Here is a 17,542-nt window from a genome sequence, read left to right as displayed (position 1 = left end):
CCCCCACACTTAAATCAAACATTGTCCTCAATGTTTCAAGCATACAATCACACTAAACAAAAAGAAACACACAAACAGCAACTAAAACAACTAAATAGGCAGATTCGAAATAAACAACAAAGTGAAGAGTTTAGGAACGCAAATCTGGAATTGGAGTGATTCCTCGGTCTTCCTTTGTTGAATTGCATGGGTTGCCTCCCAAGTAGCGCTTTCTTTAACGTCTTGCAGCCGGACGAAAAGCCCATTCACTCTCCATTTGTGCCCACGGCACCCAAAGAAATATCCTCCACGGTTTGTTCAACAAAGTTCTCATAATATGGCTTCAAACGGTGTCCGTTCACTTGGAATTCATGACCTGTTTTGAGACTTTGAATCTGGATGGCACCATAAGAAGATATGTTAGTAATAACAAACGGTCCAATCCACTTAGAACGTAACTTACCGGGAAACAAACGTAAACGGGAATTGAACAATAGCACTTTCTGCCTAATTGAGAATGATTTCCCACGGATCATGTTGTCATGGAAAGCTTTGGTCTTTTGCTTGTAAATGCTTGCATTATCGTACGCCTCGCGCCGTATCTCATCAAGCTCATTCAATTGCAATCTCCTTTGACTTCCTGCTTCCTCGAGGTTCATGTTAAACTTCTTGATGGCCCAAAGTGCTTTGTGCTCCAATTCAACAGGAAGATGGCATGCCTTGCCATAGACAAGTCGGAAGGGGGACATCCCAATGGGTGTTTTGTACGCTGTCCGATATGCCCAAAGTGCGTCATCAAGTCGTAGACTCCAATCCTTCCTTGTTGGCCCAACGGTCTTCTCTAGGATTTGCTTGATCTCACGGTTGGAAACCTCGGCTTGCCCATTAGTTTGAGGATGGTAAGGTGTAGAAACCTTATGGGTGACACTGTATTTCCTCAATAGCGCTTCAATGGTCCGATTGCAAAAGGGTGACCCTCCGTCACTAATGATCACTCGTGGCATTCCGAACCTTGCAAAAATGTTAGTTCTAATAAAATCTGCATACACCTTAGAATCATTAGTCCGGGTGGCCTTTGCTTCCACCCACTTCGACACATAATCAACTGATGTGAAAATTATGTTGACACACAAATTAACCCTCTTTTTATCAATTGTAGCAATGTATGTAAGTAGGGATCGTTCTAGACCGGGGATTAGGAGGGATTGCAAAATCACTTGGACATGACTCAAAAACGGAAAAACAAGTTTTAAACACTAAAATAGACTCAAAGAATGCAAAACTAAACTTTAAAACACCAAAACAAACCAAAAGACTCAAAACAGCACCAAAACACTCAAAACTGCCTTAAAAACACAATCTGGGCAGTTTTGGACACTAAGCACCAAATTGGACGAAATTGGGTTTTAACTTGAATCAAAACACTTAAAAACACAAAGTAAAACACTTACTAACTAATTTGACACTTTAAAACAAAGGGGGATTGGTTTTGGCCGAATTTAAAAACAAAACAAACTTTGTAAATTAGAACAGATTGTAAAAACGAATTTGATTTGAATGGGTGAATGGAAGGCTAGCTAAGGGGTTCATCTCCACACATGTTACACTTGCATACGAAACGATTTCCAATTGCTTTTCAACAAACCATGAATTCTCAATGCCCCAAGTTAATTACGTCCGCTTAAATTAACCTTCAGATTTTCCTAACGTTATTGAATTAAATGATTGCATACGACAACCCAAAACATTCCCCACAAGTCCCCTACATGATTGCATAATAGAGATACAAGCAAGAATCATTAAGTTCTATGAAAACCATAAGCATTGACGAAGCACTTGTTACTATGATTGCATGAAACTCATGCCAAGAATTTACTTAACGCGATTGAGATCATCAACCTTTACTACTTGTGAATATAATTCCATAACGATTAGGTGAAATTTCCTTATATCCTAGCATTCAATTTATGCATGATAATTAAGCGTGCACTCTCAACCAACACACACAAATCAATGTAATCCACATAGATAAGTAAATTGAATTCACAACTTATGAAACGCAATTAGAAGTAATCAAATCATAACGCAAGCATAAACATGTATTTCGAATCCCCCCCTAGCCAAGGGGGGGGTTTAGTTCCTCATACGCACAAAACAACGAGAATTGAATTTAAACATTGAAATCAAAGGAAAAGAAACACCTAGAAATTCCAGCGACACGAACTTGAATTGCATGAACTTCCGAGCTTCCTTCTCCTCCTCCTTGGTGCGGCAAAGGACTTTGGACAGGTTCTTTGGGGTTATGGATGGTGGAGAAGGGTTATGGATGGATGTAGTAGTGTTTAGGGGAAGGGAATGGTGCGGCAAAGGTGTGGAGAGAGTTTGGACGAATTTCTGGAGTGATTTATGAATTGTGGTGAGTGGTGATCTGATTTAGGGGTTAATAGGAGTATATATAGGCACTTAAAACCCTAGGGTAATCAGATATGGACTTGGATAACCCAAATCCACAAGGAAATAGGTCTAAACAATCAGATTTTGCAAGGGAAAAGGGGTCCTAGGTGCGGCAGGGATAGGATAAGGTGATAAGGTTTCTAGAATGCCTTGCAAGGCAAGGAACTAGGTATCTAGAAGCTAGGGTGCGGCACCAATGTAGGGATTTAAGGATAGGGCTTCTAGAAAGCCCCAAAACTGATAGGAATTGCATGAAACCCACGGCAAGGATGTAAACTTTCTAGAAACTTCTCATTTGTGTCCTACAACACTTTGGAGTCCTTCTAGCATTAGGAAAACATGTCTCAATCCTCCCTTGACTTGGAATTCTTCTCCTTCTTCATCTTGGATTCCTTTTCCTTCTTGGACTTGGAAAACTTCTTTGTTGCTGAAACTTGATGCCATTTGGATTTAACTTTCCTACTTCAAGTAGGAAACCTTGTTTGAGTAGGAATCTTCATCTTCAAGGAATCCTAATTCAACTAGGAAACCCATCTTGACTAGGAATCCTAATTCAACTAGGATTCCATCTTCACTTAGGCGCTTTCCTACTTCGACTAGGAAACCTTGTTCAAGTAGGAAACATCATCTTCAAATCTTCAATTTCGTCCATCCTCTTGGCTCCAAGCATATGACATTCATTCCAAGCTCAACTTTGCTCCAAAAGGCTCCAAAATGCATCCTTTTGCATACTTTGCCCTTAGAACCTGAAAACACATAAAACTAGCTTAAAAGACTTCTTTACTAAGCAAAAACACTATAAATGTACAAGAACAAGCTAAACTAAGGCGCATAAATATGCTCCTATCAAATTCCCCCACACTTAGCTTTTGCTAGTCCTCGAGCAAAACAAAACGAAATAAAAGAACAAAACGAAATAAAACAAGTAAAACAACCTAAACCTTCCAACAATCGCCTCAGGGATTTCCAATGCACATGACATGTTAAAAATCATCATTCCCATAGATTTTAGCCATCTTTACACTCAAGCCCATACTTAATCATAATCACTACTTACTAGTTCACATTTAACCAATTAAAACAATGTTTTGAATGTAGTAACATGCCTTAGAGAATCCCTCAATTCCTTACCAGATATGCACTCTATTTTCACTCAGATTGTCTAACTACACACCCTACACTAGTTATATGTGAGAAGATTGATGTAAATAAAAACGAATGCTCACATATATGTATAACAAAGAAAGCAATTTCCGGAGTTAATAACATGTTTATAAATATGATCTCATGAATGGAATGCTACTACTTAGATGCGAGAACCAATGACACCATATGCTCAAACCAATTTCAAACTCCACAAATTGAAACACACAACACTCAAGATTAAAGTCAAGGTTGTAACGGGGCTCAAGGTATTGGCTAACAAAAACAGATATGGAAAACAAACGTTCTTTAAAACAATAGTAGGCAAAGTATGGAAATCGAAACTTAGAATTCTCTTTAGCATGCCGAAATCAATTTCAAAACAGAAGGGAAGACTCAAACAATCAATTAGGGCCGAATGCAACTCTTTGGACCCTTTCTTCAACAATCAACACTTTGGAACTCTTTTTCACATGCTCATCAACTATTTTGCATGTTTTTCACATTTTTCTTTTTTTTTCTTTCTATTTTCATTTTTTTCTCTTCTTTGCCGTGCCTCATTCAAGACTTTGGCACATCCCTATATCATTAATCCTTCCCCCACACTTGTTTCCCGCATACATTGATCAAAAGGAATTCATCTTCTGTTATGCTTTACTACGTTTTAAGAACAAGGGTGTGGATGGTCCTAATCTAGGCTAGGTGAGGATAATGTGGTTAACAAGGGAAATAGGCTAAACGAGGCTCAACGGGGTTAACACCTACAAAACATAATGGAATAGGGATATACGGCTTTTGGGCTATGGTGGACACTACACAACTTAATCTTGAATATGTGTTATGCAAATCAATGACATGTTTTGAATGAAATGGGCATGAGTTCTAGTGTTTGGTTCTAAGTGATGAAACGCCTTCTAAGTAGCAACCAAGCAAAGAATAATGAGATCATGCAACGACTTTAGAAAACAAAGAATGCACAGATTTTAACTCTCCAAATAAACGTTTAGGCTCAAGTCTCACAAGGTTGTAGCGTTTGTTTGAGTTACTTCCTTCAAGCATGTTACAAAAACGGATTTTTACTTTATGATTACATGTGAATTCATAAGTTATAACCACAACCAAGCATAAACCAAAGAGTAAATCAAACTTTTATCCATGTTTATAACTCTCTTTAACCGTCATGCAATTACAAACCGAATCCTCATCATTGTGTTGGAAGGTACCCTAAGACACAAACAAACACACAAAAACGACTCTTTTTGGGTTTTTTTTTAAAACAAATTTTCAAATTTTTATGGGATTTTCGGATTTTTGACTCAAACCACATTAAAACACACCAAAACAGCTTAAAAAGGCTTAAAAACAGCAAGAAACAACATTTGAAATTATGAGTGATAAACCCTACGAATTTGCATCAAAACACTTTGGTTACCCCCCCACACTTAAATCCAACATTGTCCTCAATGTTTTAAGCATAGACTCACACAAATAACAAACAAACAAACAAAACAACATCTAAACAACTTAACATAGCAGAAACGAATTGAACAACAAAGAGAAGAGTTTAGGAACGCAAATCTGGAATTGGAGTGCTCTCTATGTCCTCCTTTGTTGAATGCATGGGTTGCCTCCCAAGTAGCGCTTGCTTTAACGTCGTACAGCCGGACGAAGACCTCATTCACTCCTTACTAGGGCTCACGGCATCCAAGGGTATGTCATCCACGGCATGCTCCACAAAGGTGTCATAATAGGGCTTCAAACGATGCCCGTTCACCTTGAATTCGTGTCCCGTTTTCAAGCTTTGGATTTGGACTGCACCATGAACAAAAACATTAGTAATAACAAACGGTCCAATCCACTTAGAACGTAACTTACCGGGAAACAAACGTAAACGGGAATTGAACAAGAGCACTTTCTGCCCAATTGAGAATGATTTCCCACGGATCATGTTGTCATGGAACGCTTTGGTCTTTTGCTTGTAAATGCATGCATTATCGTATGCCTCGTGCCGTATCTCATCAAGCTCATGCAATTGCAATTTCCTTTGACTTCCCGCTTCATCGAGGTTCATGTTAAACTTCTTGATGGCCCAAAGTGCTTTGTGCTCCAATTCAACGGGAAGATGGCACGCCTTGCCATAGACAAGTCGGAAGGGGGACATCCCAATGGGGGTTTTGTATGCCGTACGATACGCCCAAAGTGCATCATCTAACCGTAAGCTCCAATCCTTCCTTGTTGGCCCAACTGTCTTCTCAAGTATTTGCTTGATCTCGCGGTTGGAAACCTCGGCTTGGCCATTCGTTTGAGGATGGTAAGGTGTAGAAACCTTATGGGTGACACTATATTTCCTAAATAACGCTTCAATGGTCCGATTGCAAAAATGTGACCCTCCATCACTAATGATCACTCGTGGCATTCCAAACCTTGCAAAAATGTTAGTTCTAATAAAATCTGCAACCACTTTAGAATCATTAGTCCGGGTGGCCTTAGCTTCCACCCATTTCGACACATAATCAACCGCAAGCAAAATATACATGAAACCATACGATGAAGGGAAGGGACCCATAAAATCAATACCCCACACATCAAAAATTTCAACATTTAGGATAGAAACCTGCGGCATTTGGTCCCTAGCACTTATACCACCCATTCGTTGGCATTTATCACATGTTAAGCAAAAAGTTTTAGCATCTTTAAAAATACTAGGCCAATAGAATCCACATTGTAACACCTTGAGGACTGTGCGTTGTGTGCCAAAGTGCCCTCCACATGCATAAGTGTGACAAAAACTCAAAATTGAATGACATTCAGAATCGTGCACACAACGACGTATAATCTGATCGGGGCAAAATTTCCATAAGTACGGATCATCCCACACATAAAACCGTGCATCATACCTAAGTGTATCACGTTGGTGCCTAGTGAATTCACTTGGAATACGTTTTGACACCAAAAAATTAACAATATCGGCATACCAAGGTGCACTAACCTTTAGGGACATCAATTGCTCATCCGGGAATGTCTCTGGAATAGGTATGACATCTTCTTCATGCACCAAACGGCTCAAGTGATCAGCCACAACGTTCTCACTTCCTTTCTTGTCTCGGATTTCGATATCGAACTCTTGGAGAAGAAGCATCCATCGAATAAGCCTTGGTTTAGCCTCCTTCTTCGTGAGCAAGTACTTCAATGCTGCATGATCAGTGTAAATTATTACTTTAGTACCAAGTAAATAAGAACGAAATTTATCTAAAGCAAAAACAACGGCAAGGAGTTCTTTTTCCGTTGTGGAGTAGTTCAATTGAGCATCGTTCAAGGTCCGAGAGGCATAATATATGACGTGTGGCTGTTTGTCCTTCCTTTGTCCCAAAACAGCGCCTAGAGCATAATCGGATGCATCGCACATAAGCTCGAAGGGAATGCTCCAATCTGGTGGCCGAATGATGGGTGCCGAAGTTAGCATCTCTTTAAGGTGTTTGAACGCCTTTTCACACTCCTCGTTGAACTCGAAGGGCACCTCCTTTTGGAGAAGTCGGCAAAGGGGTGTGGAGATCTTTGAGAAATCCTTGATGAATCGCCTATAAAATCCTGCATGTCCCAGAAACGAACGAACCTCTCTAACCGAAGTCGGAGAGGGTAAGTAGCGTACAAGATCTATTTTCGATTTATCAACCTCAATTCCCCTTGCAGAAACAATATGCCCTAAAACTATGCCTTGTTTTACCATAAAGTGACACTTTTCCCAATTTAAAACAAGGTTAGTTTCCATGCATCGTTTTAAGATTAATGTGAGATTTTCCAAGCAACCATCAAACGAATCGCCAAAGACACTAAAATCATCCATGAATACCTCAATAATCTTCTCAATAAAATCTGAAAAAATACTTACCATGCATCTTTGGAACGTGGCCGGTGCATTGCATAAACCGAATGGCATGCGGCGGTAAGCAAAAGTACCAAATGGGCACGTGAAGGTGGTCTTTTCTTGATCTTCCGGAGCTATGACAATTTGATTATATCCCGAATAACCGTCCAGAAAACAATAAAAAGAATGACCGGCTAACCTTTCTAGCATCTGATCGATGAATGGTAGTGGAAAGTGGTCCTTCCTTGTGGTGTTGTTGAGCTTCCTATAGTCAATGCATACTCTCCAACCTGTTTGAATACGGGTTGGCACAAGCTCATCCTCGGCATTCTTCACCACAGTGACTCCGGACTTCTTTGGGACAACTTGAACCGGTGAGACCCAACAGCTATCTGAGATTGGATAGATCACTCCACAGTCGAGAAGCTTTATAATTTCCTTTTTCACAACTTCCATCATCGGAGGGTTAAGTCGGCGTTGAGCTTCTCGGGTTGGTTTAGCCCCCTCCTCTAGAAAGATGCGATGCATGCATGTTGTAGGGCTAATTCCCTTAATATCGGCCAATGTCCATCCGATGGCTGTTTTGTGCTCTTTCAACACCCGAATCAACTTTTCTTCCTCTAATGCCGTGAGTGATGAAGAGACAATGATGGGCAACGTCTCTTCCTCTCCCAAGAATGCATACTTTAAATGATCCGGCAACGGTTTAAGCTCAAGAACGGGGGCCTGAATCACAGAAGGTAACAACGTATTAGTGGAAACGGGAATTGGACTTGGGTTAGAAGGCTTACCATGATGTTTTGGCAATGATTCCAAGGCAGCTACAAGCTCGGCATGTTCATCCTTTGGTACGGCCATGTTGGGTTCTGTGCCAAGTCCTTGTGCAATTGTTGTTTCGAGTGGATCGTCCTTCAACATATCAAGATAATCCTGCGCCAATTCATCCAATATATCAATAGAAAAACAAGAATGATCATCTTTAGGAAATTTCATAGCTTCAGAAATGTTAAAGTTAATAATCTCCCCATCAAATTCCATTGTCAACGTCCCTTTGAACACATCGATCTTGGTGCGTGCTGTTTTCATGAATGGCCTCCCAAGTAGAATCGGCAATGGGGTGACATTTGGTGAGTCCTCCATCTCTAAAACGTAGAAATCCGCTGGGAATATCAAGTTATCCACCTGCACCAACACATCTTCCAAAACTCCTTTCGGATATGCATTAGAACGATCGGCTAATTGAATTATAACACCATCATTTTTAAGCTCTCCTAAGTTCATGGATGCATATATTGAGTATGGCATGACATTAATGGAAGCTCCTAGATCTAACATAGCATGTTCAAATTTAGTATTGCCTATAACACATGGAATTGTAAAACTTCCCGGATCTTTGTAGGAGGTAATTTTCTTTGCAAAACAGCGGAAACATTCTCACTTACCTGGACAACCTCTTTGTTTGAAATTCTCTTTCTTGTTGTACATAGTTCCTTCAAAAACTTGGCGTACCTAGGTACTTGCTTAATTGCGTCAAGGAGAGGTATATTGACTTGCACTTTCCGGAACGTCTCTAGAATGTCCTTTTCAGTTTCTTCTTTCTTTGTTTGCTTGAACCTACTAGGAAAGGGGACATTCAAAGGAAAATCATTAGTAGGAATGGAATTGGACATGGTTGTACCTTTAATTGGCAGATTGGATGGCTTAGGAGCCATGGAAACTTGCGGCAAAGGACCCTCTTTCCTTGCCGTGGCCAACCCCTGTTCCTCCTCTTCAATTACTACTTCTTCCACCTTGTTTGGGGCTGATTTGGATGGTGGTGGGGCTGTTCCTACTTGTTTCCCACTTCTTAACATGATTGCCTTGGCAGATTCGAAGCCTCATTTCGGATTTGCAATGGTTGAGCTAGGCAATCTTCCTTGCTCTCGAAACTGCCCCATGAACTCGGCAATTTGCCCCACTTGTTTCTCCAACTCGTCCACCTTTTTGTCCCTATTTTGCATTCCCTGCGCCATAGAAGTTAGTAAATTAAAAATTTGATCATTATCAATAGACGAACCTGATTTTTGGGTGGGTTGTGCTTGGGGTTGAGTTGGTGCAAATGGCTTTTGATAGAAACCCGGGGGTTGTTGCCTAAATGTGCTTTGTTGTTGGCCTTGTTGGGGTTCTCGCCATTTGAAATTTGGATGATCACGCCAACCGGGATTGTAGGTGTTAGAAAAGGGATCATTCCTTTGTTGGTATTGCTGCCCAAAACCCACGGCATTTAGGGTCTCCCACCCTCCGTTCTCGATTAATTGTGGGCATTTGTCCGTAGGGTGTCCTTGCATGGAACATACGCCACACGCACTTACATTTTGAACTTTTGGTCCTTCCACAACCTGAGAAAGCAAAGTAGTAAGGTTAGCCATTTGATTTTGAAGTTCGGTTATGGCACTTACCTCATTCACTTGGTGTTGCCGTGGAGTGCCTCTTTGTCCAACACCTTCGTATTGTTGAGCGTTCAACGCTCGATTTGCAATCAAGGTCTTTGCTGCCGTGGGGGTTTTGTCCACCAATGCTCCTCCCGCCGAGGCATCTAGCATTTGTCGTTCGATTGGTAGAAGTCCCTCGTAGAAGTATTGTAGAAGAAGCTCCTCCTTCATTTGATGCTGTGGACAAGAAGCAACAAGAGATTTAAAACGTTCATAATATGTAGGAAAAGACTCACCTTCTTCTTGTTGAATTCCACTTATCCTTTTTCATAGGAGAATGACTCGAGAGGTTGGAAAAAACTTCTCTAAGAAAGCCCGTTTCATGCTCTCCCAAGATGTGACTGTTCCGGGAGCTAATTCATATAACCAATCTTTCGCCTTTTCCATAAGAGAAAAGGGGAAAGCCTTCATCTTCAATATACTCCCGTCCACGTTTACTGGAGTCATGCTTGAGCAGACGACTTCAAACTCTTTCAAGTGCTTGTTTGGATCTTCCATGGACAGCCCATGGTACTTCGGAATGTGATGTAACAAGCTTGACTTCAATTCGAACTCGGCAGTTTTGTCCTGAGCCGCCCTAGGGTACTGGATACATAGAGGTGCGGCATTATCCAATCCCGAAGCGGAAAGCTCCTTGATCGTTCGGTTATCCGCTGCCATGTCTTCCACTTCCTCTTCAACTTCAGAAACGGACTCGGAACTTGCACTTGATTCACTAGGTTCCGGGTTCTTCCTCTTTCGTCTCAACTCACGCTCAAAATCGTCGTCAAAGTCTAAAATATGTTCTTGAACCGGATTAGAACTCCGAGTCATAAACAAGTACCTAAAACAAGAAACAAAATAACATAAGAATCTGATTTAATAAGAAAAACGAAAATAACAATCCAAGGGATTAGCAAAGTTGCTAATCCCCGGCAACGGCGCCAAAATTTGATGTGAAAATTATGTTGACACACAAATTAACCCTCTTTTTATCAATTGTAGCAATGTATGTAAGCAGGGATCGTTCTAGACCGGGGATTAGGAGGGATTGCAAAATCACTTGGACATGACTCAAAAACGGAAAAACAAGTTTTAAACACTAAAATAGACTCAAAGAATGCAAAACTAAACTTTAAAACACCAAAACAAACCAAAAGACTCAAAACAGCACCAAAACACTCAAAACTGCCTTAAAAACACAATCTGGGCAGTTTTGGACACTAAGCACCAAATTGGACGAAATTGGGTTTTAACTTGAATCAAAACACTTAAAAACACAAAGTAAAACACTTACTAACTAATTTGACACTTTAAAACAAAGGGGGATTGGTTTTGGCCGAATTTAAAAACAAAACAAACTTTGTAAATTAGAACAGATTGTAAAAACGAATTTGATTTGAATGGGTGAATGGAAGGCTAGCTAAGGGGTTCATCTCCACACATGTTACACTTGCATACGAAACGATTTCCAATTGCTTTTCAACAAACCATGAATTCTCAATGCCCCAAGTTAATTAGGTCCGCTTAAATTAACCTTCAGATTTTCCTAACGTTATTGAATTGGATGATTGCATACGACAACCCAAAACATTCCCCACAAGTCCCCTACATGATTGCATAATAGAGATACAAGCAAGAATCATTAAGTTCTATGAAAACCATAAGCATTGACGAAGCACTTGTTACTATGATTGCATGAAACTCATGCCAAGAATTTACTTAACGCGATTGAGATCATCAACCTTTACTACTTGTGAATATAATTCCATAACGATTAGGTGAAATTTCCTTATATCCTAGCATTCAATTTATGCATGATAATTAAGCGTGCACTCTCAACCAACACACACAAATCAATGTAATCCACATAGATAAGTAAATTGAATTCACAACTTATGAAACGCAATTAGAAGTAATCAAATCATAACGCAAGCATAAACATGTATTTCGAATCCCCCCTAGCCAAGGGGGGGGTTTAGTTCCTCATACGCACAAAACAACGAGAATTGAATTTAAACATTGAAATCAAAGGAAAAGAAACACCTAGAAATTCCAGCGACACGAACTTGAATTGCATGAACTTCCGAGCTTCCTTCTCCTCCTCCTTGGTGCGGCAAAGGACTTTGGACAGGTTCTTTGGGGTTATGGATGGTGGAGAAGGGTTATGGATGGATGTAGTAGTGTTTAGGGGAAGGGAATGGTGCGGCAAAGGTGTGGAGAGAGTTTGGACGAATTTCTGGAGTGATTTATGAATTGTGGTGAGTGGTGATCTGATTTAGGGGTTAATAGGAGTATATATAGGCACTTAAAACCCTAGGGTAATCAGATATGGACTTGGATAACCCAAATCCACAAGGAAATAGGTCTAAACAATCAGATTTTGCAAGGGAAAAGGGGTCCTAGGTGCGGCAGGGATAGGATAAGGTGATAAGGTTTCTAGAATGCCTTGCAAGGCAAGGAACTAGGTATCTAGAAGCTAGGGTGCGGCACCAATGTAGGGATTTAAGGATAGGGCTTCTAGAAAGCCCCAAAACTGATAGGAATTGCATGAAACCCACGGCAAGGATGTAAACTTTCTAGAAACTTCTCATTTGTGTCCTACAACACTTTGGAGTCCTTCTAGCATTAGGAAAACATGTCTCAATCCTCCCTTGACTTGGAATTCTTCTCCTTCTTCATCTTGGATTCCTTTTCCTTCTTGGACTTGGAAAACTTCTTTGTTACTGAAACTTGATGCCATTTGGATTTAACTTTCCTACTTCAAGTAGGAAACCTTGTTTGAGTAGGAATCTTCATCTTCAAGGAATCCTAATTCAACTAGGAAACCCATCTTGACTAGGAATCCTAATTCAACTAGGATTCCATCTTCACTTAGGCGCTTTCCTACTTCGACTAGGAAACCTTGTTCAAGTAGGAAACATCATCTTCAAATCTTCAATTTCGTCCATCCTCTTGGCTCCAAGCATATGACATTCATTCCAAGCTCAACTTTGCTCCAAAATGCATCCTTTTGCATACTTTGCCCTTAGAACCTGAAAACACATAAAACTAGCTTAAAAGACTTCTTTACTAAGCAAAAACACTATAAATGTACAAGAACAAGCTAAACTAAGGCGCATAAATATGCTCCTATCAAATTCCCCCACACTTAGCTTTTGCTAGTCCTCGAGCAAAACAAAACGAAATAAAAGAACAAAACGAAATAAAACAAGTAAAACAACCTAAACCTTCCAACAATCGCCTCAGGGATTTCCAATGCACATGACATGTTAAAAATCATCATTCCCATAGATTTTAGCCATCTTTACACTCAAGCCCATACTTAATCATAATCACTACTTACTAGTTCACATTTAACCAATTAAAACAATGTTTTGAATGTAGTAACATGCCTTAGAGAATCCCTCAATTCCTTACCAGATATGCACTCTATTTTCACTCAGATTGTCTAACTACACACCCTACACTAGTTATATGTGAGAAGATTGATGTAAATAAAAACGAATGCTCACATATATGTATAACAAAGAAAGCAATTTCCGGAGTTAATAACATGTTTATAAATATGATCTCATGAATGGAATGCTACTACTTAGATGCGAGAACCAATGACACCATATGCTCAAACCAATTTCAAACTCCACAAATTGAAACACACAACACTCAAGATTAAAGTCAAGGTTGTAACGGGGCTCAAGGTATTGGCTAACAAAAACAGATATGGAAAACAAACGTTCTTTAAAACAATAGTAGGCAAAGTATGGAAATCGAAACTTAGAATTCTCTTTAGCATGCCGAAATCAATTTCAAAACAGAAGGGAAGACTCAAACAATCAATTAGGGCCGAATGCAACTCTTTGGACCCTTTCTTCAACAATCAACACTTTGGAACTCTTTTTCACATGCTCATCAACTATTTTGCATGTTTTTCACATTTTTCTTTTTTTTTCTTTCTATTTTCATTTTTTTCTCTTCTTTGCCGTGCCTCATTCAAGACTTTGGCACATCCCTATATCATTAATCCTTCCCCCACACTTGTTTCCCGCATACATTGATCAAAAGGAATTCATCTTCTGTTATGCTTTACTACGTTTTAAGAACAAGGGTGTGGATGGTCCTAATCTAGGCTAGGTGAGGATAATGTGGTTAACAAGGGAAATAGGCTAAACGAGGCTCAACGGGGTTAACACCTACAAAACATAATGGAATAGGGATATACGGCTTTTGGGCTATGGTGGACACTACACAACTTAATCTTGAATATGTGTTATGCAAATCAATGACATGTTTTGAATGAAATGGGCATGAGTTCTAGTGTTTGGTTCTAAGTGATGAAACGCCTTCTAAGTAGCAACCAAGCAAAGAATAATGAGATCATGCAACGACTTTAGAAAACAAAGAATGCACAGATTTTAACTCTCCAAATAAACGTTTAGGCTCAAGTCTCACAAGGTTGTAGCGTTTGTTTGAGTTACTTCCTTCAAGCATGTTACAAAAACGGATTTTTACTTTATGATTACATGTGAATTCATAAGTTATAACCACAACCAAGCATAAACCAAAGAGTAAATCAAACTTTTATCCATGTTTATAACTCTCTTTAACCGTCATGCAATTACAAACCGAATCCTCATCATTGTGTTGGAAGGTACCCTAAGACACAAACAAACACACAAAAACGACTCTTTTTGGGTTTTTTTTTAAAACAAATTTTCAAATTTTTATGGGATTTTCGGATTTTTGACTCAAACCACATTAAAACACACCAAAACAGCTTAAAAAGGCTTAAAAACAGCAAGAAACAACATTTGAAATTATGAGTGATAAACCCTACGAATTTGCATCAAAACACTTTGGTTACCCCCCCACACTTAAATCCAACATTGTCCTCAATGTTTTAAGCATAGACTCACACAAATAACAAACAAACAAACAAAACAACATCTAAACAACTTAACATAGCAGAAACGAATTGAACAACAAAGAGAAGAGTTTAGGAACGCAAATCTGGAATTGGAGTGCTCTCTATGTCCTCCTTTGTTGAATGCATGGGTTGCCTCCCAAGTAGCGCTTGCTTTAACGTCGTACAGCCGGACGAAGACCTCATTCACTCCTTACTAGGGCTCACGGCATCCAAGGGTATGTCATCCACGGCATGCTCCACAAAGGTGTCATAATAGGGCTTCAAACGATGCCCGTTCACCTTGAATTCGTGTCCCGTTTTCAAGCTTTGGATTTGGACTGCACCATGAACAAAAACATTAGTAATAACAAACGGTCCAATCCACTTAGAACGTAACTTACCGGGAAACAAACGTAAACGGGAATTGAACAAGAGCACTTTCTGCCCAATTGAGAATGATTTCCCACGGATCATGTTGTCATGGAACGCTTTGGTCTTTTGCTTGTAAATGCATGCATTATCGTATGCCTCGTGCCGTATCTCATCAAGCTCATGCAATTGCAATTTCCTTTGACTTCCCGCTTCATCGAGGTTCATGTTAAACTTCTTGATGGCCCAAAGTGCTTTGTGCTCCAATTCAACGGGAAGATGGCACGCCTTGCCATAGACAAGTCGGAAGGGGGACATCCCAATGGGGGTTTTGTATGCCGTACGATACGCCCAAAGTGCATCATCTAACCGTAAGCTCCAATCCTTCCTTGTTGGCCCAACTGTCTTCTCAAGTATTTGCTTGATCTCGCGGTTGGAAACCTCGGCTTGGCCATTCGTTTGAGGATGGTAAGGTGTAGAAACCTTATGGGTGACACTATATTTCCTAAATAACGCTTCAATGGTCCGATTGCAAAAATGTGACCCTCCATCACTAATGATCACTCGTGGCATTCCAAACCTTGCAAAAATGTTAGTTCTAATAAAATCTGCAACCACTTTAGAATCATTAGTCCGGGTGGCCTTAGCTTCCACCCATTTCGACACATAATCAACCGCAAGCAAAATATACATGAAACCATACGATGAAGGGAAGGGACCCATAAAATCAATACCCCACACATCAAAATTGAATAACATTCAGAATCGTGCACACAACGACGTATAATCTGATCGGGGCAAAATTTCCATAAGTACGGATCATCCCACACATAAAACCGTGCATCATGCCTAAGTTTATCACGTTGGTGCCTAGTGAACTCACTTGGAATACGTTTTGACACCAAATAATTAACAATATCGGCATACCCAGGTGCACTAACCTTAATGGACAGCAATTGTTCATCGGGGAATGTCTCCAAAATCGGCAAAGGATCCTCATTATGCACCATTCGGCTTAGGTGGTCAGCCACCACGTTTTCACTTCCCTTCTTGTCCCGAATCTCTATGTCGAACTCTTGAAGTAGCAATATCCATCGAATTAGCCGTGGCTTGGCCTCCTTTTTGGTGAGCAAGTACTTCAGAGCTGCATGATCAGTGAAAACAATTACTTTAGTTCCAATTAAATATGATCGAAATTTATCTAAAGCAAAGACAACGGCATGGAGTTCTTTTTCCGTAGTGGAGTAGTTCAATTGTGCATCGTTCAACGTCCGTGAGGCGTAGTAAATGACATGCGGCCTCCTGTCCTTTCTTTGTCCTAAAACAGCTCCTAAAGCATAGTCGGACGCATCACACATGAGCTCGAAAGGTAGACTCCAATCCGGTGGAACAATGATGGGTGTCGTGGTCAACAACTCCTTGAGTTGGTTGAATGATGCCGTGCACTCCTTTGTGAATTCAAACGCCACTTCTTTTTGTAGGAGTCGGCAAAGAGGTTGTGCTATCTTCGAGAAATCTTTGATGAACCTACGATAGAATCCTGCATGGCCAAGAAACGAACGAACCTCTCTAACCGAAGTCGGAGAGGGTAAGTGACGTACAAGATCTATTTTCGACTTATCAACCTCAATACCCTTTTCAGAGATTATATGACCTAAAACGATGCCTTGTTTAACCATAAAATGACACTTTTCCCAATTAAGTACAAGGTTAGTTTCAACGCAACGTTTTAGGATCAAACTTAAATTATGCAAGCAACTATCAAACGCATCACCAAATACACTAAAATCATCCATAAACACTTCAATTATCTTTTCTACGTAATCAGAAAATATGCTCATCATGCATCTTTGAAATGTAGCAGGTGCATTACATAAACCAAAAGGCATGCGACGATATGCAAATGTTCCAAACGGGCATGTAAAAGTGGTTTTTTCTTGGTCCTCGGGTGAAATAACAATTTGATTATAACTAGAATAACCATCAAGAAAACAATAGAAAGCATAACCCGCTAACCTCTCAAGCATTTGGTCAATGAACGGCAATGGGAAGTGGTCCTTCCTCGTGGTGGTGTTTAGCTTCCTATAGTCAATGCACACCCTCCAACCGGTTTGAATACGTTGAGGGACAAGCTCATTCTCGGCATTAGCTACCACCGTCACTCCGGATTTCTTTGGCACGCATTGAACGGGCGAAACCCACTTACTATCCGAGATTGGATAGATAACCCCACAATCTAGAAGCTTTATGATCTCCTTTTTCACTACTTCCATCATCGGAGGGTTAAGACGGCGTTGAGCCTCTCTAGTTGGTTTGGCCCCCTCCTCAAGAAATATGTGATGCATACAAGTTGTAGGGCTTATACCTTTAATATCG

This window comes from Malus domestica, chromosome 04 (genome assembly GCF_042453785.1).
Source record: "Malus domestica chromosome 04, GDT2T_hap1".
NCBI lineage: Eukaryota > Viridiplantae > Streptophyta > Magnoliopsida > Rosales > Rosaceae > Malus > Malus domestica.
This window is presented reverse-complemented; position numbering follows the sequence as displayed.